This window comes from Gopherus evgoodei, chromosome 1 (assembly GCF_007399415.2).
Source record: "Gopherus evgoodei ecotype Sinaloan lineage chromosome 1, rGopEvg1_v1.p, whole genome shotgun sequence".
Taxonomy (NCBI): Eukaryota; Metazoa; Chordata; order Testudines; family Testudinidae; genus Gopherus; species Gopherus evgoodei.
The window spans coordinates 327,511,729-327,534,403 of record NC_044322.1 but is presented as its reverse complement, the minus strand read 5'-3'; the positions used below and the strand labels follow the sequence as shown (position 1 = coordinate 327,534,403).

At 40.6% G+C, this 22,675-nt stretch overlaps 1 protein-coding gene across 3 annotated transcripts in view; it reads right to left on the bottom strand.

Annotated features, from left to right (window-relative positions):
• Positions 1-22,675, bottom strand: part of PLXNB2 (plexin B2) — a 352,730-nt gene that overhangs the window by 194,179 nt on the left and 135,876 nt on the right. The gene's annotated exons all lie outside the window — the stretch shown is intronic.

The window sequence follows — 22,675 nt, the reverse complement described above, 5'->3', positions numbered from 1 at the left end:
TTTTCATTTATTCTTGTTTTTGAATTCCAAAACACTGAAAATTCTAAATTCAGAAAAGTTCCATAAAGCTTTACTCAAGACATAGCATGGGCAACATGAAGTTTCCACTCAGGAAACTCTTTGCACATGTTCCAGGCCTAGAACATGGAGAGAAATACAGGCATTGTGCCAGAGGAGTTGGCGTGTGGGCGCACGAGGGGAGGGGAAGGAAAATCTGGTATTTGAGGACAAACACCTTAAGGAATCACCTATGTGGTGCAGAGATATGGGCTATGGTAATGACTGCACGGATGTTAAGTGATCACAGATAGGGGAGAGGCTGGTTTGCAAAACAGGGCTATTGAGACGCAGCCAAACTAGGAAAGTGCGAGAGCCCCCCGATGTACAGGATATTTATTCTCCTATTGCACCATTACCAGGTCTGCCTTTATTTACATAAATAAGGAAACCAATGAACCAGTTCATAAGGAGAAGATTTGAGAGGATATGGCAGCTGGATGTTTACTGGGAAGCTTGTCACTTGCACTGGAATAGGAGGGAATTCTAGCAATGGTTTGCTGCCAATTGGGATTGTTTGCTTGAGCCTGTTCACAGTAGTTCTGTGCATTTAACTGAGCTTATGGTGTCAGACAGGTTTTAAAAATCCAGAAACCAGAGGTGTGTGGGCAGGGTGAACAGTGGAAAACGGTCTGAAAGCCGTTACCAAGAGGAGGAACGATGTACATGTTCACATTCCTTGCTTATTACTTCACTGGGAAGCACTGAGTAGGAGTACTGTGTGCTCAGTGCTAGAAAGAGGCCAGGGACAGAACAATAGAATACAATACATGGATAAAGAGGGTTTAGAAGGAAGTACTGGGCTTGGGATAATTACAGACAGATCTATGTTACTGAGCTCACTGTGGTTCCTTTGCTCTCTGCACAGCAAACCAGAACCTTTGGAGGGCAGCCAAATACACGCAGGTAGCTGCTGGCACTTTGCAGCTCCAGCTGGTGCCACACTGAAAGCTGGGTCTGCTTTAACCCCAAACAAGGGCTTATGGCAACTTCTGTTGGTTCTGTTAATCGAGCCACATATTGGCTGGGGATTAAACCAACAGACTCCGTATTGCCAACTCCTTTCATTTGATCATGAGTCTAGCAATATTGTGTATGTTTCTTAAAGCCCTCGCCCCAAGGCATGTGATCAGGTGAGAATCTCAGTTTCCTTATACAAAAAGAGGAAGTTTCTAGCCCTTGTAATTGCAGAGAAAAGCTTGAAGACAAGATTGGAGTCAAACTAAAGGCTCAGAAACCAGAAGGTAAATAAAAAAACTCCAAATTTATTATCTTTAAAATCTCAGGACTTTTAAGCCAAATTTCATAATTTTGTGAGACCTAAGGAATGAGATGTAGAGGCTTGGATCTGGCAATACTGCAGACAGTTCTCAGTTTCTTGCAAGTATAACTATCATAGTTGGAGTGGGGAGAGGCAGAAGGAAGTGACCCTTTAACATTATGTTTAAATGAAGGGTGGGGAGGGGAAAAGCCGCTGCACTCCCAAAAGCCAGCCAGACCAGTCTATGTCACGTATCCTGGATCAAAAATGGCTTCGTCGTGTGCACGGGTGCAGTGTTAAATGTATCTAACACTGCAAAATTCGACCTAAGCTCAGGGCTAGACCAGGGCTCAGTGATTCCCAGGCAAGGAGGAAGCAGAAAACAAAAGAAAGGATATCTGCTTTGGTGCATCCAAATCCACTTCAAATGCTGACTTAAATGGTGACTGTAAGGACAGTAAGAATGAGGAACCATGGCTGGTCCTGGCAATGTCCTGTACCAGATTCCTGCCGAGACCAAGCAATACAGAGACAGAAGAGGAGGAAGGAAGCCTCTTGCCTTCATACTTACGATGCACACAGCTTAATGGTTTCCCATAAAAAACATGTTAATTTCCTTACTGAAGGGACATCATCCCATTATTTGAAGTATTCCTTACAGCAAGAAATACCAAAGATTCTAATGTGCATTTTTCTTTAGTTAAGGAGCAGGATCTCTTCCGTCACTAAAACCTTACATAAAACTATTGTATACTCTGGAAAGAAGTAGATCAGACTCCTTGTTTGTGGCAATACTACAGGGAAAGTAAAAGATTATTAGGGAACAAAGCCCCTTTAGGGATCAAGAGAATTCTGTTCATTAAGGATGAGCTTCAGCTGAGCAAGACAGGCTTGGCTCCTTGCTATTTGCAGCATAGTTAGAAGATACTGAATGTGGAAAAGAACTATTTCTCATTAACAAAGTTTGAAATTAAAAGAGCAAAGCTCAAACATAGAATCATAGAACTGGAACTGGAAGGGACCTTGAGAGTTCATCTAGTCCAGACCCCTGCACTCAAGGTAGCACTCAGTCTTATCTAGACCATCCCTGACAGGTGTTTGTCCAAACTGCTCTTAAAAATCCCCAATGATGGAGATTCCACGACCTCCCTAGACAATTTATTCCAGTGCTTAACCACTCTGTCAGTTAAGAAGTTTTTCCTAATGTCCAGCCTAAACAGCCCTTGCTGCAATTTAAGCCCATTGCTTCTTGTCCTTTCCTCGGAGATTAAGGAGAACAATTTTTCTTCCTCCTCCTTATAACAACCTTTTATGTTCTTGAAAACTTATGTCCCCTCTCAGTCTTCTCTTCTCCAAACTAAACAAACCCAATTTTCTCAATCTTCATAGGTCATGTTTTCTAGACCTTTAATCATTTTTGTTGCTCTTCTCTGTACTTTCTCCAATTTGTCCACTTCTTTCTTGAAATGTGGTGCCCAGAACTGGACACAATACTCCAGTTGAGACCTAATCAGCACAGAGTAGAGTGGAAGAATTACTACTTGTCTTTCTCACAGTACTCCTGCTAATACATCCCAGAACAATGTTTGCTACTTTTGCAACAGCATTACACTGTTGATTCATATTTAGTTTGTGATCCACTATGACCCCTAGATCCCTTTCCAGACAGCCATTTCCCATTTTGTATGTGTGCAACTGATTGTTCCTCTCTAAGTGGAGTACTTCACATTTGTCCTTATTGAATTTCAGCCTCTTTACTTCAGACCATTTCTCCAGTTTGTCCAGATCATTTTGAACTTTAATTCTATCCTTCAAAGCACTTGCAATCCCTCCCAGCTTAGTATTGTCCACAAACTTAAGTGTACTCTCTATGCCATTATCTAAATCATTGATGAAAATATTGAACAGAACTGGACCCAGAACTGATCCCTACAGGACCCCACTTGTTATGCCCCTTCAGCATGACTGTGAGCCACTAGTAACTACTCTCTGGGAACGATTTTCCAATCACTTATGCTCCCACCTTATAGTAGCTCCATTTAAGTCAGTGCTTCTCAAAGTCAGGCCACTGTTTGTGCAGGGAAAGCCCCTAGTGGTCCAGGCCATGTCCACAGGTTCGGCCAATTTGCGGGTCCCACTGGCCACACTTTGCCGCTCCAGGCCAATGGGGGCTGCAGGAAGCAGTGTGCGCCGAGGGATGTGCTGGCAGCCCTTCCCGCAGCACCCACTGGCCTGGAGCGGTGAACTACGGCCAGTGGGAGCCATGATTGGCCAAATCTGCGGATGCGGCAGGTAAACAAATTGGCCCGGCCTGCCACGGGCTTTCCCTGCATAAGCGGTGGACCGGCTTTGAGAAGCACTGTTCTAGGTTGTATTTCCCTAGTTTGCTGAGAAGGTCATGCAAGACAGTATCAAAAGCCTGAAGTCAAGATATACCATATCTACTGCTACCCCCCCATACACAAGACTTATTAATTACCCTGTCAAAGAAAGCTATCCGGTTGATTTGACACTATTTGTTCTTGACAAATCCATGCTGTTACTTTACATAATAAATCAATGATCACACTGAAGAACAAAATCTTTCTTTTTTTGTGCTTCTGTACAGAGCACCCCTCACAGCACTAGCCTGGCACCCTCTTCAAAAAGTTTGAAATTGTTGCTTATATAACCCTGCCAACAGCCTAAAGAAATATTAAAAACCATGCTGTTACATTGGGTCAGCAACAAAACATCTGAAAGAAAAATAAAGAGCTACGATCATATCTACACTACAGGGACAGCAGTTACGGTGCTGTAGCTATGAAGGCACAACCCCGTAGCGTAGATCAGTGGCTCTCAACCTTTCCAGACTACTGTCCCCCTTTCAGGAGTCTGATTTGTCTTGTGTATCCCAAGTTTCACCTAATTTTAAAAACTACTTGCTTACCAAATCAGAAAGAAAAATACAAAAAAAAAAAGTGTCACAGCCACATTATTACTGAAAAATTCCTTACTTTTTCATTTTAACATATAGTTATAAAATAAAATGATTGGAATATAAATATTGAATTTACATTGCATTCTGTAGTATATAGAATAATATAAAATGTCATTGTATGAAATTTTAGCTTGCACAGACCTTGCTAGCACTTTTTATGTAGCCTGTTGTAAAACTAGACAAACATCTAAATGAGTTGATGTACTCCCAGAAGACCTCTGTGTACTCTCAGGGGTACATGTATCCTTGGTTGAGAACCACTGGCAAGGATAGCCTACACCAATGGAAGGGTGCAACAGGAAGTAGGTCCCCACAAAAGGGACCTAGGTTGAGCTAGCTGCATCTACACTGGTGGTTAGGCTGGCATAACTACATTGCTCTGAAGGTGTGGATTTTCCATACCAGAAGGCTCACGCTTTTGTGAGGAGTTCTGGGAGAGGGTGTGTTTAAGCTAGGGGGGTTTATCTTGGGCATCAGGGAGGAAACACTGCTGTAGCTTAGAGTCCACCCAGGCAAGCTTAAAACTTATGGGATCCCCAGTGACTGGGTCCCTTCCCAACAATGTGGAGTGCTGCTGATGGGGCTCATGACCAGATCTGCGATAACCCCAGGAACAGCTAGCCTCTCAGTTCATCTTTAATTGCTATTATGGGGTATAGGACGAAACAGCACCTGAAGTAAAATTTTGCATTTACATAATACTGTACATCTGAAAACAGCCAGAGCTATGTTGGGCCACAAGAGAAGGAGGGGCAATCGTGTATTAGAGATACTGGACAGTGACTCAAGTTCGAAATAATAATGCAAATCAAATATTCCTCTTTTGTGCACAAGAGACTTATCAGCAGATATACCACAAACAAGTTCTGAACAATAGTAGAATGTGTATGAAGAGATAGTAAGCAAAAAGGGAAATATATAGGAGTGGTAGAACAAGTAAAACTGCGTCCCTGAATGGTTCTGTTTCATCAAACAACAGGTAGATGGAAGATAAACACTGGTTGTTGAACACAACATAGCCTTTTGCTAAGGACTGTATTGCTCAAGTAATTAATGTGTTGACTTTTCACTCTGCCATATGGGTGTTCAATAGTTTCTCAGGCAGATAAACAGTTTTTGGGTGTTTTGAAAGCTGTCAGATTTGTCTTTCTTCCTCATCGGTAAAATGAAATTATTACTGTAATAATCCAGAACATGGATCAAACTTCTTAATCAGTATGTTCATTTAATATTTCCTTGGCATATGTGTCTAAAGGGAAAGGCATCACCCTGTAATATTTAGGTTCATGTGAAGACAAATATATTCAAAGTGTGGCTTTTGTCCCCCTCCCGCCTCCCCACTCCCCACAAACACAAGATATCATAGTAGTGAGAAATGACACCCTGCCCCCAACCACATGGATCAAAGAGATCAAATGATAAGTTCTATCCACAGAGAATCTCACCATTTTTATATCCCTTTACCTCAAAGAGATGGTTAAAAACATATTTCTGAGGTTTAAATTGTATTTCATGTTGCAACTGTTTAGCATTCATAAGAGTAAGGAATAATCTACAGTAGCCCTAGGCAATATTTACCTTTATAAAAAATGTTATACACTGAGTGACTTCAAAACCTGCTGCTTTTTTAGAAACTGTTCTAATCTCAGGTATATAACAGAAAGCTACTCATAGCCTTAGTTGTGGAGTTTCTAGTGTTGCTCTATAATCTGAGCCAACTTTCTGTAAAGGCTAGGATGTTTTTAATCAACAAAGTTCTTTAATTCTAAGTCTAAACAAATGAAAAGTAGTTCTGGTTCTAGTCTCCCTGGTCTGCTTTTCAACTGCAACTGTCCTTATGAGGAAATCGGTCCTACCCAAATGAGTTTTGGCCCACACAAGGCAGGTAATTCGCAATTCAGCAAGTTAGGGCATCAGAAATGCTAAAATTCAGTATAACGTATAAAGTTTTCTGCAATTCCTGGTTTGATCACATTGAATCTTTCTCAGGATTCCTCCAGTTGCTGCCCCTCAGGGTATGGCTACACTTACAGTTGTACAGCGCTGGGAGTTACAACTGTCTTCGTACAGCTGTGTAGGGAAAGCGCTGCAGTGTGGCCACACTGAAAGCTACCAGTGCTGCTGTGTGGCCACATTTGCAGCGCTGTTAGGAATGGTGCATTGTGGGCAGCTATCCCAGCGTTCAAGTGGCTGCTTTTCAAAAGAGGGGGGTGAGGGGGAACTTGGGGGGCAGGGGGTGGAGAGAGAGAGAGGATTTTTGCATCAGTCAGCTCCCTGCTGCAAGTTCTAAGGACTAGAACATACACATCACCAACCTTTAATCAATTTAAAAGTTTCGAGCCCTTCCCCCACCCCCCTTATTCATTAAATGCAAATTATGCACTCCTAAATAGCCTTCAGACCACATAAGCAGCTGCTTAACACAGATTCCCCCCTCCCCCTCTGCCGTGTGACTTCTCTCTTCAAGCAAACAGCTGTGAACCTTCCAAAGCAATTCCCCTGCCTGCCTCCACTCGCTCGCTGGAGCAAAGAGCAGCTGTGTTTGTTTTTTAGATAAGCAACTCGGGGGAGCTCGGAGTTCAGCCATTCTTCTGGTTTGTTGTGAGCAGGAATTCTGGGATACCTCCTAATACCCTGGAGGCCAATAACAGCGCTTTTGGTGACTACACTTGATGAGCAGCGCTGCATCACCAGCACTGCAATCGTTACACCCCAAGCAGACCAGGTGTACAGCCAGCGCTGCAGCCAGGGAGTTGCAGTGCTGGATGTGCCTTGCAGGTGTGGACAGTTACTAAGTTGCAGCACTGCAAACCCACCACCAGCACTGCAACTCTCCAGTGTAACCAAGCCCTCAGTGTGGACTGGTTTGTCCAAACCTTACTCCTGCTGGTGATCAGTACTTACGTAGGTGTAATTTATGTCACTCGGCGGTGGCTTATTCATACACCTGAGCAACGCAACTTACAGGGACATAAGCTATAGTATTTACCCTCAGGGTCTGTCTACATTACCCTGCTGTGCAGGCTATGGGGTTGTGAAGAGCAGTGCACACTAAAGTGTTGCGCTGTAACTCCCTATGTGGATGCAGTGGGGGGAAATAAATTGCTCCTAGTTCATGTTAAAGTAGTCTTCTTCAAACAGGATTACATTAATGCAAACGAGGAACATTTGAATTCACACCCACAGCATCCACACAGGGGAATTTCAGTGCAGCACTTTGGTGTACATGGCTATTCACACCCCCATAGTCCGAACTGCAGGGCAGTGTAGATAGGCCCTTAGTCTCTTGCGTGAGCGCTCAGTGTGTATAATGGTTAAACAGTTCAGCTCTGAGAGTCTATTATCTAGATTTTAGTATTAGGAGGCTGAGATGTGCTTATTTAAGAAGGCAGTTGTGAGTCTCTCAAAATAAGTTACATTGGACAGGCATTGTGTGGTTAGACTAAATTAGATTTACCTCACTCCATCCTGCCTGATAGCTATAATAAAGCATTTCAAAGCCTAGTCTGCAACAGCCATTTGCTAAGTCAGGGCTTCTACTAAAGAGAAATTGTTGCAGTGAAGTGTTTCTTTTATTTTATTTTCATCCACTATGTGAAAACTAAAACAATCCCCTTTTCTGAGTCAATTAGGATTTAAACATATGCCCCTTAAATTGAAAGGCTGGTGCATTATCCGACAGTACCAAGTATAGTGACACAACATAACACTTTTAAGACAAATGCATACGATCATCTTTGTATAAAATTTATAGTTCCATCTTTCTATTCATATGAATGATAAACATCAATCATGTACTCAATTTAAGTGGAAAAGGGTATTCAAGAGATGCCTGCTATTATTATTACTGGGTACAGTATTTCTAGGAAAAAACATGTTTGATCAAACTGTCAGAAAATAACTGTTGGACCCAGGTACCTTTCATAATGCAACTGTCGATAAATAGGCTTAGAAGGATTGGATTTTTAACTAGTAAATGTTGGTCAACACTGATTTCACAATACATACACAAACCAATGACAAAATATTTCCATCAATCATTACAGAAATTTACAGATAGACAATGCAAGAAAAATGCCTCCTGAGAACTTTTTGGAGTTTGATTTAAGGATATTTACTTGGTATATTTTGACATGTGATATTGACAATGTATGTTTTAATGGTTATAATGCTTTAACTTTTTGGATCTCAGTGTCTACTATCATTAAGCAATTATTGTCTGACCCCCTCATACAAAAAAAATGCGTAAACACTGATTATCTGTCAAAATATTACAAAAAATAAAAACAAAAGTCTGTGGGCTATCTAGATTTATTCAGACAAAGTGCTGATGCCCGGGAGGGTTGGGGGGGGGAAGAAGGAGAGGGACAAGAAAAGTTAAGAACTGTTTGTTAAAGCATATCAGTACTACTCTGTCTCTCTCATTCTTACGTCTCCTATTCAGTAACAGAGTGAAAAAAACATGAAATTATCTAGTTCCAAATAAACCCATCCAGGAAATTACCTCGTAGCCTACACAAACTTTATTACACACCAACAGTTGAAATAAGATAAAAGCTCTCTTTGGAAACTTGTCAAGTATCAGAGGGGTAGCCGTGTTAGTCTGGATCTGTAAAAGCAGCAAAGAATCCTGTGGCACCTTATAGACTAACAGACGTTTTGGAGCATGAGCTTTCGTGGGTGAATACCCACTTCTTCAGATGCATCTGAAGAAGTGGGTATTCACCCACGAAAGCTCATGCTCCAAAACGTCTGTTAGTCTATAAGGTGCCACAGGATTCTTTGCTGCTTTTTTGGAAACTTGAAGTTACCAAAAACACATCCATGTATTTTATAGATTGTTTAAACAAAGCAATGTTGCTTTATCATTATAAAATGCAAAGTTTCCAGGATCATCAATTCTCACACACACACACACACACACTCCATGTTTAGAAACGAATAAATTAGGACAAGGAACTGCAAGTGAAGTCACTATTTGAGCAAGGAATATTAATCAGGTATACAGCAGCTGTGACACACTAGTAAGTAAGCTCACACTGATTACTAGAAACAAGCTTTGCTTTCCAGCCACTATATACAGACATTAAACTAAAACTACTCTAGATTGTATTAGACCACCAGTGATGCTGATACACAAAGTAGTAAGTGAAAGATGGGTCTTAAGCACCATAAAAGTACAAGTAGGAGGGGGAAATAAAATGCTGCTAAGATGGAATGATGATATGTAGGAAATGGAAAACTATACAGAACACTTCACAGTGGTAAAACATACAATGCAAGATAGTATTCTTAAACTATTTTCTTTTCCATTTTCATGTCAAATCTGACATGGAGAGTAAGGAGAGTATGCTACTGCTGATGTCTATGTACATACGAAATGTATGCATTTAAAAGCGAAGTCCCCCAATGCAGACTAAGCACTTTAGTTCGGATACTCACAAAACTACTGGACTGAAAGACTGACTCTGCAGCTGGTAGACAAGGCACAGCTGTGCTGTGTGATAGCTCTGGGAAGCAGGTAAGGGAAATGCAGGGGGTAGCCAGAGAGTGGTTCTGCAATTACATAGATCAAATGGGCTTAAATTCTCATATTAAGCTGTAGCCTTTACTCCACCTTAGTAGCAGTCATGGAGGTTCTGCACAGCTCCATGCCCTACCCATAGGCTCAAGAATGGAATCTGTCACCATGTCCTTAATCTCCACATAGTTCTCCTGCACAAAGTATGTTTATTCAGGCTTTATGGATAAACTTTTGAGAGCCTTCACAGACAGGGCAAGCTGTTCTTCACAAAACTTCTTGCCACAAAATGAACAAAGAACACTAATTTGCCCATTGTCTTAATATGTGGTTTAGTGGTATTAACTTAATAGGAGAAATACTTGCTATAAAAGCAGAGAAATCTGAGCTTTTAGGCAGAACTATCCCTTCATGTGATAGTATGCACTGCATAAAATACTTTGACAAGAGAGAAAGCATCTAGGAAGATAAGATCTTCCATAGATGCTGAAAATTAACAAGACATGCGTCAGTTTACATTCTGAAAGCAGTGAACAATTAAAGTCATCTGAAATTTATTATTAAACCACAGGCCATTTAAACATTATTTGACCTACAGTATCAGTTCTGTTATACTTTGGTTTAGTTTTAAAAAACCTGCAATTTAATGGGCCACCACTTCCCAACAAAAAAGCTAAAATCAGAAACAAACAAAGGCAGCGTGAAAGAGGTTGGAGAGAAAGGGAAAAAAGGTCCATCTCAGAAATGTAACTGCAGCATTCATTGCACTTGAATAAAATTCCTAAGTGTGTTCTATGCACTTGACCAAAACACAGTTTATTTCAAATACAGAGAAATATTGGATTTTATGTATATAGGTGGAATCAGCCCTACTGAGTCCTATGCCCTACATATATATGGTAGGGCAGGGGTGGCCAACCTGTGGCTCCAGAGCCACATGCAGCTCTTCAGAAGCTAATATGCGGCTCCTTGCACAGGCACCGACTCCGGGGCTGGAGCTACAGGTTCCAACTTTCCAATGTGCCGGAGGATGCTCACTGCTCAACCCCTGGCTCTGCCACAGGCCCTGCCCCCACTCCACCCCTTCCCCCAAGGTTTCTGCTCCTTCCTGCTCCCTGCAGGAGGTATGGGGAAGGAGGGGGAGGCGCTGATCAGCAGGGCTGCTGGCAGGCAGAGGGGAGCTGAGGTGGGACTGTGGCTCTTTGGCAATGTACACAGGTAAAGTCTGCCTCCTTCTCAGGCGCAGGTTGGCCACCAATGTGGCAGAGGGTCAGCATGGTTTGTTACACTACACTAGAGCTTCTCATCCACTTCCTCCCTTTGGAAATTGTGTCTCCTTTCAAAAACTATTACAACCGGGTGGTGGTAGTGATTGGAGGTACATGAATTTGTTGCTGCCTCTAAAGGCCAGATAAAAATAATGATAGTGACTTGATGTATGTCTACTGCCAGGAAGCCTGAAAGATTCCCAAATTGCTTTCTGAACAACATTCCGTATAATCACGCACCTCTGAGGTGAAAAGAGGCCACTATTCAACACTACAAAACAGCACAGTTAAAGGCAAGTAGTAAAGAATATGGTTATACAGAGGCAGACATTTCTAGAACAGATTGTAAAATCAGGAGACAGTTATTGATAATTGCATAATGCCAAACAAGGGAATGAATGGACTAAGTACCTTGACGTCTATCTACATACAGTTTGTTTGGATTCTTTAAGACAGAGGTGTTTCTAAATGTGATTTTATAACAGGCAGCAGCGTCTAGTAGACTCAGCACAGACTGGGACTACTGTCTGGGTGGGAGTCTGATTTTTTTTTTTTTTTTAATAGGCCTAGAGGACTCAGTCAAAAATTGGGACTCGTGCTAGACACACAGTCCTGCTATTATATCCCTGTCTCAAAGCATTTTCAACCTAAGAAAGAAATTGGAGTTCTAATCCAAACTATTATGGTCTTGAGCAAGCCACTTAATGTCTGTCCATTTTATTATCAAATTATTATATTATTTCAGTGATGAGTGTTCTTGGCACTGTATAGGAGAACAGTTCTGACCTACCTTAAGGGAGCTATTTGAAGGTTAATGGTAAGTTAATATTTTTAAGCCACTTTAAAGATGTAAAGTGCTAAGCATTATTATTAATAGCACCAATTTGGATAACCATGTCCACTTCAACATCAGTCAACATAAACAGTCACAGAGAAGATTAGGGTCACACTCCACCAAAGAGCATTTCCTAATATGGCAAATGTAAAAGCTATAAGCTAACATGATAGGAGAGTCAGATATTCACCATGTTATCCCGAGTACCTATACATTGAATAGCAACAGGCATAACACTTGTGAGGGCAGTAACATGTAGGATGGGGGCTGGCATTTTTGATCTGCTAGTTCTACAGGTTTGCACATTACCAGTCATTCTGCATTTGTGTAAATTCACTTTGTTTTGCTTTAAGAACAAAATTATGAAGAACAATTACCTGACCGGGGCACTACTATACTTGTATCCTGAAAGGAATGTGGACTATTTGGCTGGCTCATGGCAATGCACTATTCAAGATAAAATGCTGCTCTTTGAAAGGAGATAGGAGAGCATAAAGACAGAAAATAGAAGAGTGAGGAAATGGAGATCTAGAATGACGGATAACGACAAGGACAAGAGCTATATGTGCATCAAATAAAGAGAACGATGTAGACTTGGAAGGAGGAAATACACTAGAAAAGACACCTTTTAGCTGTGTTAATTAAATGCATCCGATGAAGTGGGTATTCACCCATGAAAGCTCATGCTCCCATACGTCTGTTAGTCTAAGGTGCCACAGGACTCTTTGCTGCTTTTAATTAAATGAGTTTCTGCTCCATTATTTTTATTATGTTACCTTGTCAGACATACTTTGATACCTCTTGTTTAGAGGTCAAAGGAATGAAATTTTTTTTGCATTTGCTGTATATTAATATTTCTGGCTGCTATGGATTCTGTATTTAAGTGATTTAGGGTACAGGAGGAGGAGGAGGAGGAGGAGGAGGGGAGACAAAATAACCTGGTACATCTGTAATTCATAAACTATTACAGTGGCCCCTTACTTACCATCTTATTTGGTAGCTGTCCTTCGAAACAATTGTGTAACTATGTTAGCTAGACATTAAACATCACAAGAAACTGGGCGCCACTTCTACAGCCAGAAATTCCATCCCTTCCTCATCTGTATACCACACAGTTATACAAAATAAGTTAAACAGGTTACATGATTCAGCACCTCCTCACTGACTGTCCTGTAAGATTACAGGGGATGAAGCAGTAGAATTTGAGGTTGTGTTAGGAGGAAACATGTTTTGTAGGTCCACCTCAAAATGCTACAATCAGCTCTGATCTTATAGATTCACAGATTCCAAGGCCTGAAGGGACCACTGTGATCATCTAGCCTGACTCCTGTATAAAATACAAGTCATAGAACCACCCCAAAATAATTCCTAGAGATTATTGTTTAGAAAAAACAGCCAATCCTGATTTTAAAATCAGTGATGATGAATCCACCATGATCTTGTTCCAGTGGTTAATTACTCTTACAGTTAAAAATGTATGCCTTATTTCAGTCTGTGTCGTCTAGCTTCAACTTCCAGCCATTAGATTGTGTTAAACCTTCTGTTAGACTGAAGACCCCCTTATTAAATACCTGTTTCCCATGTAGATACTTGTAAACTGTAATCAAGTCACCCCTTAACCTTCTCTTTAAGATAGACTCAAAGAGCTCAATTATTATAATGCATGTTTTCTAATCCTTTAATCATTCTCATGGCTCTTCTCTGACCACTCTCCAACTTATCAAAATCCTTCTTGAACTGTAGGCACCACACCCAGACATAGTATTTCAGCCACAGCCACACCTATTCCAAATACAGAGGTAAAATGACCTCTCTAGTCCTACTAGAGATTCCTCTGTTTATGCATCCCCGGATTGCATCAACTCTTTTGGCCACAGTGTCACATTGGGAGCTCATGTTCAGCTGATCATTCACCACAACCCTCAAATCTTTTTCAGTCACTGCTTCCCAGGATAGAGTCATCCATTCTGTAAGTATGGTCTACATTCTTTGTTCCTAGATGTTTACATTTAGTCATATTAAAATGCATATTGTTCTCTTATGCCCAGTTTAATAAGAGATCTGAGGTGCCTGAATCAGTGACTTATGCTCTTCATTATTTATCACTTGCCCAATTTTTGTGCCATCTGTAAACTTTATCAGCAATGATTTTATGTTTTCCTCTTTTGTCTTTTTGATGAAACAATTCACACCATTCCAACACAGGTTAATTCTAAAGGCCTCCAGGCATGAAATAAATAATTTCATTAAACTAGAAAGTACTTGGATACAAAGCACCGAAGTATTTACTTTGAGTAATTTCAACCCCTTACAGCTAACTACCACTTTTTGTTCCGTTTCAGCAGAACATGAATTTTTAATCTGATGGAGGGGAAAAGCTTAATTAGACAAGTTTCCTTCAATATTGCATCCTCACAAACTGCAGCTAAGTACTTCTAGATTTCTCCACCTATCACAGTAGACTCTTCTCATTCTGCAGAGAGGTGAATGCAACAAATCTTTTTTTCCTGTTTAAGATAACAAATGTCAACAAATAATGAAGGTGGCATACTTGTATATGCTCTTGGAGGACTATGCTCCCTCAAGCCAATTATGCCTGGTCAAGCAATTTTAAAGAAAAACATTTAATTAGATTATCATCTTTAGAAGAGATGTGTCAGCTTTTGTCTATTCCCTCCCTTAAACACAGCATCTCTCCGGGCTGGTCCAGACTAGGGGGGGAAAAATCGATCTTAGATACGCAACTTCAGCTACGTGAATAACGTAGCTGAAGTCGAATATCTAAGATCGGATTACTCACCCGTCCAGACGGCGCGGGATTGATGTTCGCGGCTCTCCGTGTCGATTCTGGAACTCCGTTGGGGTTGATGGAGTTCCGGAATAGATATAAGCGCGCTCGGGGATCAATATATCGCGTCTAGATTAGACGCGATATAACGATCCCCGAGCAATTGATTTTAACCCGCCGATACGGCGGGTAGTCTGGACGTGGCCTCGCATTGATCATCAAATCACTTGACAAACTATTCTCCCAAGTGTTCAGTATTCTTGTTGTTAGGACAGCAGAGAAGGGAAGTATAGTTTTGCATAGGCAAAACACACAATGGTAGATATGTGATGTGAAAGACACAAGACGGATACTGAGAGCTTATGTGGTTAGTGAGTTTTAGGTAAAAAGCCTATCCTCCAGCAGGTGCTAATGAGAGGTCAAAATGGAATAAAGAACACATTTTAGATGCTGTCCAGGATCATACTATTTTCAAAAAAGCAAAAGGTGTCCCCACAAAAGGTATCCTAATAAAGATATAAATTTTAGTTAATTAACAAGCATGTTAAAAGAAGGTACTCATTTTGCACGTTCCCTAGATTACTAGTGTAAAATCAGTTTACTGAACCTAAATAGACAAAAAAATCATTTGTCTTTTTGCCTCTAAAATCTCCACCTTACCAAGGGCACAATTTAGCAAAAAGAACATCAGACTTCCAGTTTGTGTTTTGTCTAATGAAACAGCAAACTTTTTTCTTTTCACATCAACCACTTATGAATTAGAAGTTTAATTTTAGAGGAAACTGTACTTCGATCACAATACACACAAGACCTGAACATATTAAAGAGACTGACAATTATGCAGGAGTATTTATAAAAAAAATCAATAATTTGCTGCACTTACTTATAAGACCAAATGATTGCATTGATGTTTCAATAGTAGATATTAAACAGAACATAGTTTTCCAATGACTAATGTGTGATGAACACTAAATGCATAAATATTTTATACAGAACCACTTAAGCAGTATGTGGTTTTCAGCTCATTTCAAGGAAGAGAATGGCATGTTTAGAGTTGACCTGTAGTGATCAAAAAATGGTAAATTAATGCTGCCAGGCATTGTATTTAATAGCATTTTCCAGTCTTCTCTTCTGAAATAGTTGCTAAGGCAAGTTCCTAATGTGAAATAAAAAAAAGACTCAGTTTGTACCCACTTATTCATAGACCTGCAGTCAGGAGGCCAGATCTTACTTTGAAGTCTGTTGTTATTCCAGTTTCATTTTTTTCTCTCTCTCTCTACCAAGAACAATCTGTTCTTAGTTTTTGCATCAGTATTTGTATTAGGCCTTTACCAGCACACTGAGAACAGATTATAAACCTAGAAATAGCACGTTTGGGAATAGATTTAGAATAATGAATTCTGATGTGCTCATTATTAAAAGTATCTCATTCTACTAATAAGACAAAAATAATCAATCATACTAAAATAATGCTAAATCTAGGGTTATGGACTCTAGACACGTAATAATATATATATGTAATATATACTTCTCTCAGCCAAAAATCCTAGTTTAACTGGGATTATCTCAAATTTTGGAAGTCAGCCCCAGCTAAGTCTTATGGATTGGCCCAGCAGGGCAGCTATACAGCAGAGGCTCTGTGTTAATAATTCACAAGTTTGAGTCTCCCCAGCTCCTGCAGTCAGATGATAAATTAAAAGCTGATATTCTCATGTTAAAAGTTTCTAGCCCTCATAGTTCCGGAGAAAAGTTTGCAAACATTAGCTCTAAAAGGCTTTAAAAAAAAAAGACTGTAAAAATAGTTTATTACATTTTTTAAAATCTCATGATGTTTAAAGTCAAATTCATGATTTGGGGCCTGATTCACTATTATCGACTGCTCAGGTTGGCAATACTACTAAAATTTTTTTATGTGCCAGTATTTTGAAAACTCTCTCTTCACACACACACACACACACACACACAGGTAATCCATTTAGTTTTGCCTAGGTAATTCATTTTAAAATATTTCTTTTGCCTTTGAAGATCTGCACATCTTCAATGATTAGTACTTTTCTAGGGGATGTGGAAAAGGCAAATCATGGCAGATATTCAGGATTTCTTATCATATTTAACCAAAGCACAAGTCTGCTTTAAGAATAATGTTTACCTCTTAGTTAATGGAAATTTTCAATTTGTGTGGTGAGGTCTGGTCCTTGAAAATAGCCTGAAGTAGTTTTTTCATAAGGAATCTGGAAATTGTTCAGAATTCTTGTCTCTTATCAAGAGGCTTCATTTCAAAAATGTCAATTCTTATGACTCACCATAAAAGTTTTAAAAAACCAAAAAGGCAGGTTTTTTAGCATTAGAGTAGAGTGCCCTATATACCTAACGGTCTTTGCCTCCCAAGCAGGGGCGGCTCCGGTCCCCAGCACGCCAAGCGCGTACCTGGGGCATCAGGCCGCGAGGGACGCTCTGCTGGCGCCACGAGAGCAGCAGGCAGGCTGCCTTTGGCAGCTTGCCTGCGGAGGGTCCGCTGGTCCCGTGGCTTTGGCGGACCTCCCGGAGACGTGCCTTGGGGTAGCAAAATACCTAGAGCCGCCCCTGCTCCCAAGAGAGCTCCACTTTTAGTTATGAAGCAAGCCTTCAAAAGTCAGTTGATCATAAGATGTTTAACCCTTTCACTGTCAAATGACACACAGAAATAACACATGCTTCGGGGAGGGATAGCTCAGTGGTTTGAGCATTGGCCTACTAAACCCAGGGTTGTGAGTTCAGTTCTTGAGGGGGCTGTTTAGGGATCTGGGGCAAAAATCTGTCTGGGGATTAGTCCTGCTTTGAGGAGGGGGTTGGACTAGATGACCTCCTGAGGTCCCTTCCAACCCTGATATGATTCACTATGACAAGACCTAAAAGCCTTTTTTGCCTCCCAGATGGCTTATCACCACCCATATTTGAAATGGCTTCTCCTCTCAACTCACATGGGTTAGCTCCTGGGTGGTGGTTCCCCCCATCCCCTTTTGTGCTTCGGTGCCTCCACTTAAAGTGACTCCTCAGGGTGCCGGACAGGCAGGAGTGCTGTCCCTTCAGAAAAATCAGTGACAACACTACTATGTAGCCAGGAATGTAAATGCCTAGGACACGGGACAACACAGTAAAACAAAAACCAGCAAAGGAATGCCACCTGCTACATCAAAAGACAACAGTGTAACGGAGGGAATGACTTTGCTGGGAAAAGGACACTATGTATGTGGGGAAGGAAGGAAGTCAATTTCCCCACCTCCAAACACACTCAAACTTCTCCAAATACCACCTCCCTCCCTGGCTCCATGCCAAGGCAGATGGAAAACAGAGGCTGCATGCCCTGTGTCAATAACCTAGTCCCAGATTTGGACCTTAGCGTCCAAAATATGGGGGTTAGCATGAAAACCTCCAAGCTTAGTTACCAGCTTGGACCTGGTACTGCTGCCAGCACCCAAAAAATTAGAGTGTTTTGGGGCACTCTGGTCTCCCCCAAAAACCTTCCCTGGGGACCCCAAGACCCAAATCCCTTGAGTCTCACAACAAAGGGAAATAATCCTTTTTCCCTTCCCCCCTCCAGGTGCTCCTGGAGAGCTACACAGAAGCAACCTCCGTGAATCTAAGCAGAGGGACTCCACCCTCCCCGTTCCCAGTCCTGGAAAACAGGAATTACTTCCCTCTTTACCCAGAGGGAATGCAAAGGCAGGCTAGTAAATCTAACACACACAGATCTCCCTCTGACTTCTTCCTTCCACCAATTCCCTGGTGAGCTGCAGACCCAATTCCCTGGAGTTCCTCACTAAAGAAAAACTCCAACAGGTCTTAAAAGAAAGCTTTATATAAAAAAGGAAGAAAAATACATACAAATGGTCTTTTTGTATTAAGGTGACAAATACAGGGTCAATTGCTTAAAAGAAATATGAATAAACAGCCTTATTCAAAAAGAATACAATTTAAAGCACTTCAGCCACTATAGACATGTAAATACAAAAGAAAAAACCCACTTTGTACTTACAACTTGGAAACAGAAGATTAGAAAGCAGGAAATAGAAAAATCCTTCTCTAGCTGAGAGAGATTCAGGCAGAAGACCCAAGAACAAAAAACACACACACAACAAACCCTCCACTCAGATCTGAAAAAGTCTTGTTTCCCGATTGGTCCTCTGGTCAAGTGGTTCAGATTACTTCTTTCCAGGTGAAAGAGACGTTAACCCTTAGCTATCTGTTTATGACACCCTGGTATATTAAATAAATGACACTACCAACAAAGAGTTCAGAGCACTGTAAAACAAGATGTGCATATTATGGCATAAGGTCATTTTTTATATGATCTCTGGATTGGATTTTTCCCATCTTTTAATTATAGCAAAGTCAATTGTGTAGTTGCCACCAATGTTTCTAACATAAGATGTTGCACCTGTTTCCCTAGATTCAGTTAGTGGAAGGGATAGAATAGCAGAAGCAAACCATTTTAAGTGGTGGCCTTTTTCTTCCCTAACAAAAATACACCACATACAATGATTTTTTTTTAATCACTGTTCAGGCCCATAAAAATTCAGCTTCATAGCATGTGCTCCTTTTCATAAACCTGCAGATCTGCTTGTAAGTCTGGGCTCTAAAGTAACCCAGCCACCAAGGATCATCCTTACCCCATTTCTCCATAAGCTTTCCCCACGTACTCTGCTCCCTTGAGCCCAGGGTTCTCTCCGCACTTCTGTTTTAATTGAGGTGACATGCAGGGTTATTCACCTACCCCACCCTGGTCTTCTGTATCTGAAGCACAGAAATTTGCCTGGGATTACACAGGAAGTCCACAGCACAGCAAGAAACTGAACCTGGGTCTCCCTCATCTTAGGCTGTTGTCCTAACCACTGAACCATTCTTCCTTCCTGGCGTTAACCCTAGTCTATGGCATGGTAAAACAGGATGCACAGCCCCATACAGTTTCTCTCAGCTCTTGCTTCACTATCTCAGCTTCTACTAGAGTGGTCATCAGTTTCCATGTACAGGCAGACGGCCCATAATTTCCACCCTAATGTGCCGTTGCTAGGGACTATGGAACATCTATTTCTGAGCAAAGTCTATGTGCTCTGCAGCAATAGTGTTCTGCACAAGCTTTCTTACCCCTTACCTTAAATTCCCCTTTTGCCATCAAGTAATTTACACACAGGTTGACGATCATATCTACAATTTAAGTAAACAGCCACTGTACATGTAAGAGTTGGTACACAGATCGTTAACCAGAGCAGAATTATCCTTTGGGTTTTTTCAGATACACATACCAAATTGATAAATAATCACTGATACAAAACATTTGTCTCCCTACTGCTGTATTACAGAATAAGAGATACATCAGTAGAATTATCCATCTCTTGATATACTAAGAAAATATTAACAAATCTAATTTGTATCTCCTTTAGGAATTCTCTTCCTCATCCTCTTGAAATTGTATATTCTCCTTCACTGATCTCCCAATTCATAAAACAAAAAAGGGCAGCTGGGTTAGATTAGCCAGCATCCAAAAATACCTAATCCATCCTCAACTTTTTTCCTGTACACGCAGGAATGCCTCTGCTTTGCCAAAAGAGAAGCAATAACTTTATTACTAATTCAAAACAAAGTATCAAATTTTATCTTTATCCTAGGAAGCAAAAGTAGACAAAAAGGCAATTGTATCATAGAACACAGACAGCATAGCAACAGATGGTTGCCGTCTTCCATACATCATCCCATGTCCCAAAGTCCTTACATTTCTATTCAGTTCTTATTCAGGAAAACATCCAGTCCAGTTAGTGGAAATCTGCATGAGCAAAATAACCTTTGGAATTAGTCTGTAGTTTATAGAAACGGGTTTTTCAGATTTAGCAGGTTTCAATATTTTCAACTTTTAAAAGATCCCATTGAAGTTACTCTGGAATATTACTGGGGGGAAGAAAGCAGTGAAAATTTGATATCAATAGTGAAAGTGACTTGAGAAAGCTATTCAGCTGACAGCTTGAAGTGACATGCTGTTTATGGGGATGATAAAAATATACTTTTATTACAGATTTAGCTTTTCTCCAACAAGTTTCAGTTATGGAAGGCTGCATGCTGTGGAATGTAGACTGCCTAACAAGAAAAAAAACCACAACAATCTGCAGAGAGTAATGAGATGTAGGAAAACTAGACAGTGTCAGAGGAAGCTGGCTTAGCACAATATCAAGGGACGAGAACCCATATCTGGAATGCCCAATGTGGCCCTGGTCAGCTCACTAAAGCAATAATGTAGTGATAAAATGCTGAGAAGTTTCAAAGACCCTTGAAACTCAGAGTGGTTGGCAACCTCACATCTATACTTCTCAGAAGAGGGCAGACTTGGAGCTATACACCAGACTTATTCCAGAGCGAAAATCATTTTCATTGACTTGAAAGGGAGCTAGACAATCCATATTTAAGCCTACCAATAAGGGAAAGCTCATAAGAACAGGAGACAACTTTCACAGGAATGGGCCATAGACTATGGAACTCTCGTCTTGCAAGGGAGAAGAATGGCTATAGAACTAAGCACTGAAGCGTAATACTCATTTCTTCAGAGGTGACTTCCCTCAATTTCTTCATACACACAATCAAACCTATAACAACTCAGGAACTAAGAATCCTGTAAACTCATGCTATTCCTCATACTGATAGGGAAAGGCGCTGGAGAGTTGTTTTTTTTAAACACATACTTGGGAGATGTTTAGACACAATAGTGATAAGGTCGTAAGCAGCTACACAAACACAGACAATAGACTTTGACTGAGGAAGGACAGGATGTTTAAGCACTGTGAAATCTCTTTGTATAAAACAGTAGTAATTAGCAATAATAATAAAAAAACTATTGAGAAAGATAACCTCACCTGGCAGATTTAAAAAACCTAGAGGAAAACAAATCAAACTAGTTCAATACTCTTAACAGAAAGTGAAAGGACCTCAACAGGCTTTTCCTTACATATTTTTAAAAATGAACTTACAGTGCCTTAGTCAAGTTGTGCCAATTCTATGTTGTTCTATTCTCTATAGGTTCTTATACTACCCTCATCACTGTAGCATTGTGCACCTTCCAGTGGCGTAATAAGTGGCCTAACATCTACCATTTTTGGTTTGTTCTCTCCCCCTCTTCTCCCAAGCCCCCCATTTCATTTTCCCCAGGGGAAAAAATTTGTGTGCAGTGCAATTGTGTGTGTGCGCCATGCAATTTTGAGCCAGGAGCACGCATATGCGCAGAGACCATTTCATCTCTGATTCAAGCACTGCCCAAGGATCAAATTCTTACTCAGATTATAGAAGAAACTGAAACAGACAAACTACACAGTATTCATGGCTGTACTCACAGTGCTCTTATCTGGTTGTACGCTTTTTAAGAACTCTTGACAGCAACCAAGTTGCCTTGAGGCTAAAGGTTTAACAATTACTAATTTTAGTCACCAAACATTTAGACTGTAGTTCTGGAAAAGCTGCTTTCCAGTTCTAAATGAATAATGATATTGGCTCTGAAAATTGTTATTTATAATTATTAATCAAACAAACAATGCTGCTATGGAAAGCTTCCATATGAAGAAATTGAAAAGAACGGGACTGTTTGCTTTAAAGAGGGTGGATGACACTGGAGTATTCAATGACAAACAATGTTGACTGAGAACTTCTCACTGTCTCATAAAATACAAGAGCAAGGATACATCCACTGAAACAGGAAGTCAGCATACATAAGCTAATAAAAGGAAATACATTTTACACAGAGCACAATTCGCCAACTCATTGCCACAAGATATAATCAAGGCCAATAGCTCACCATGTCTGGGGAAAGGATTGGATATTCATATAGCTAACAAGCACATACAAAGTTACAATAGCAAGGATTAAAAACCTAATAAAAAAAGTTAAAGGCTATAACCCTCGTGCTTCAAGGATAAGCCAACTTCCAATAGGCACTAGTAAATACCTATT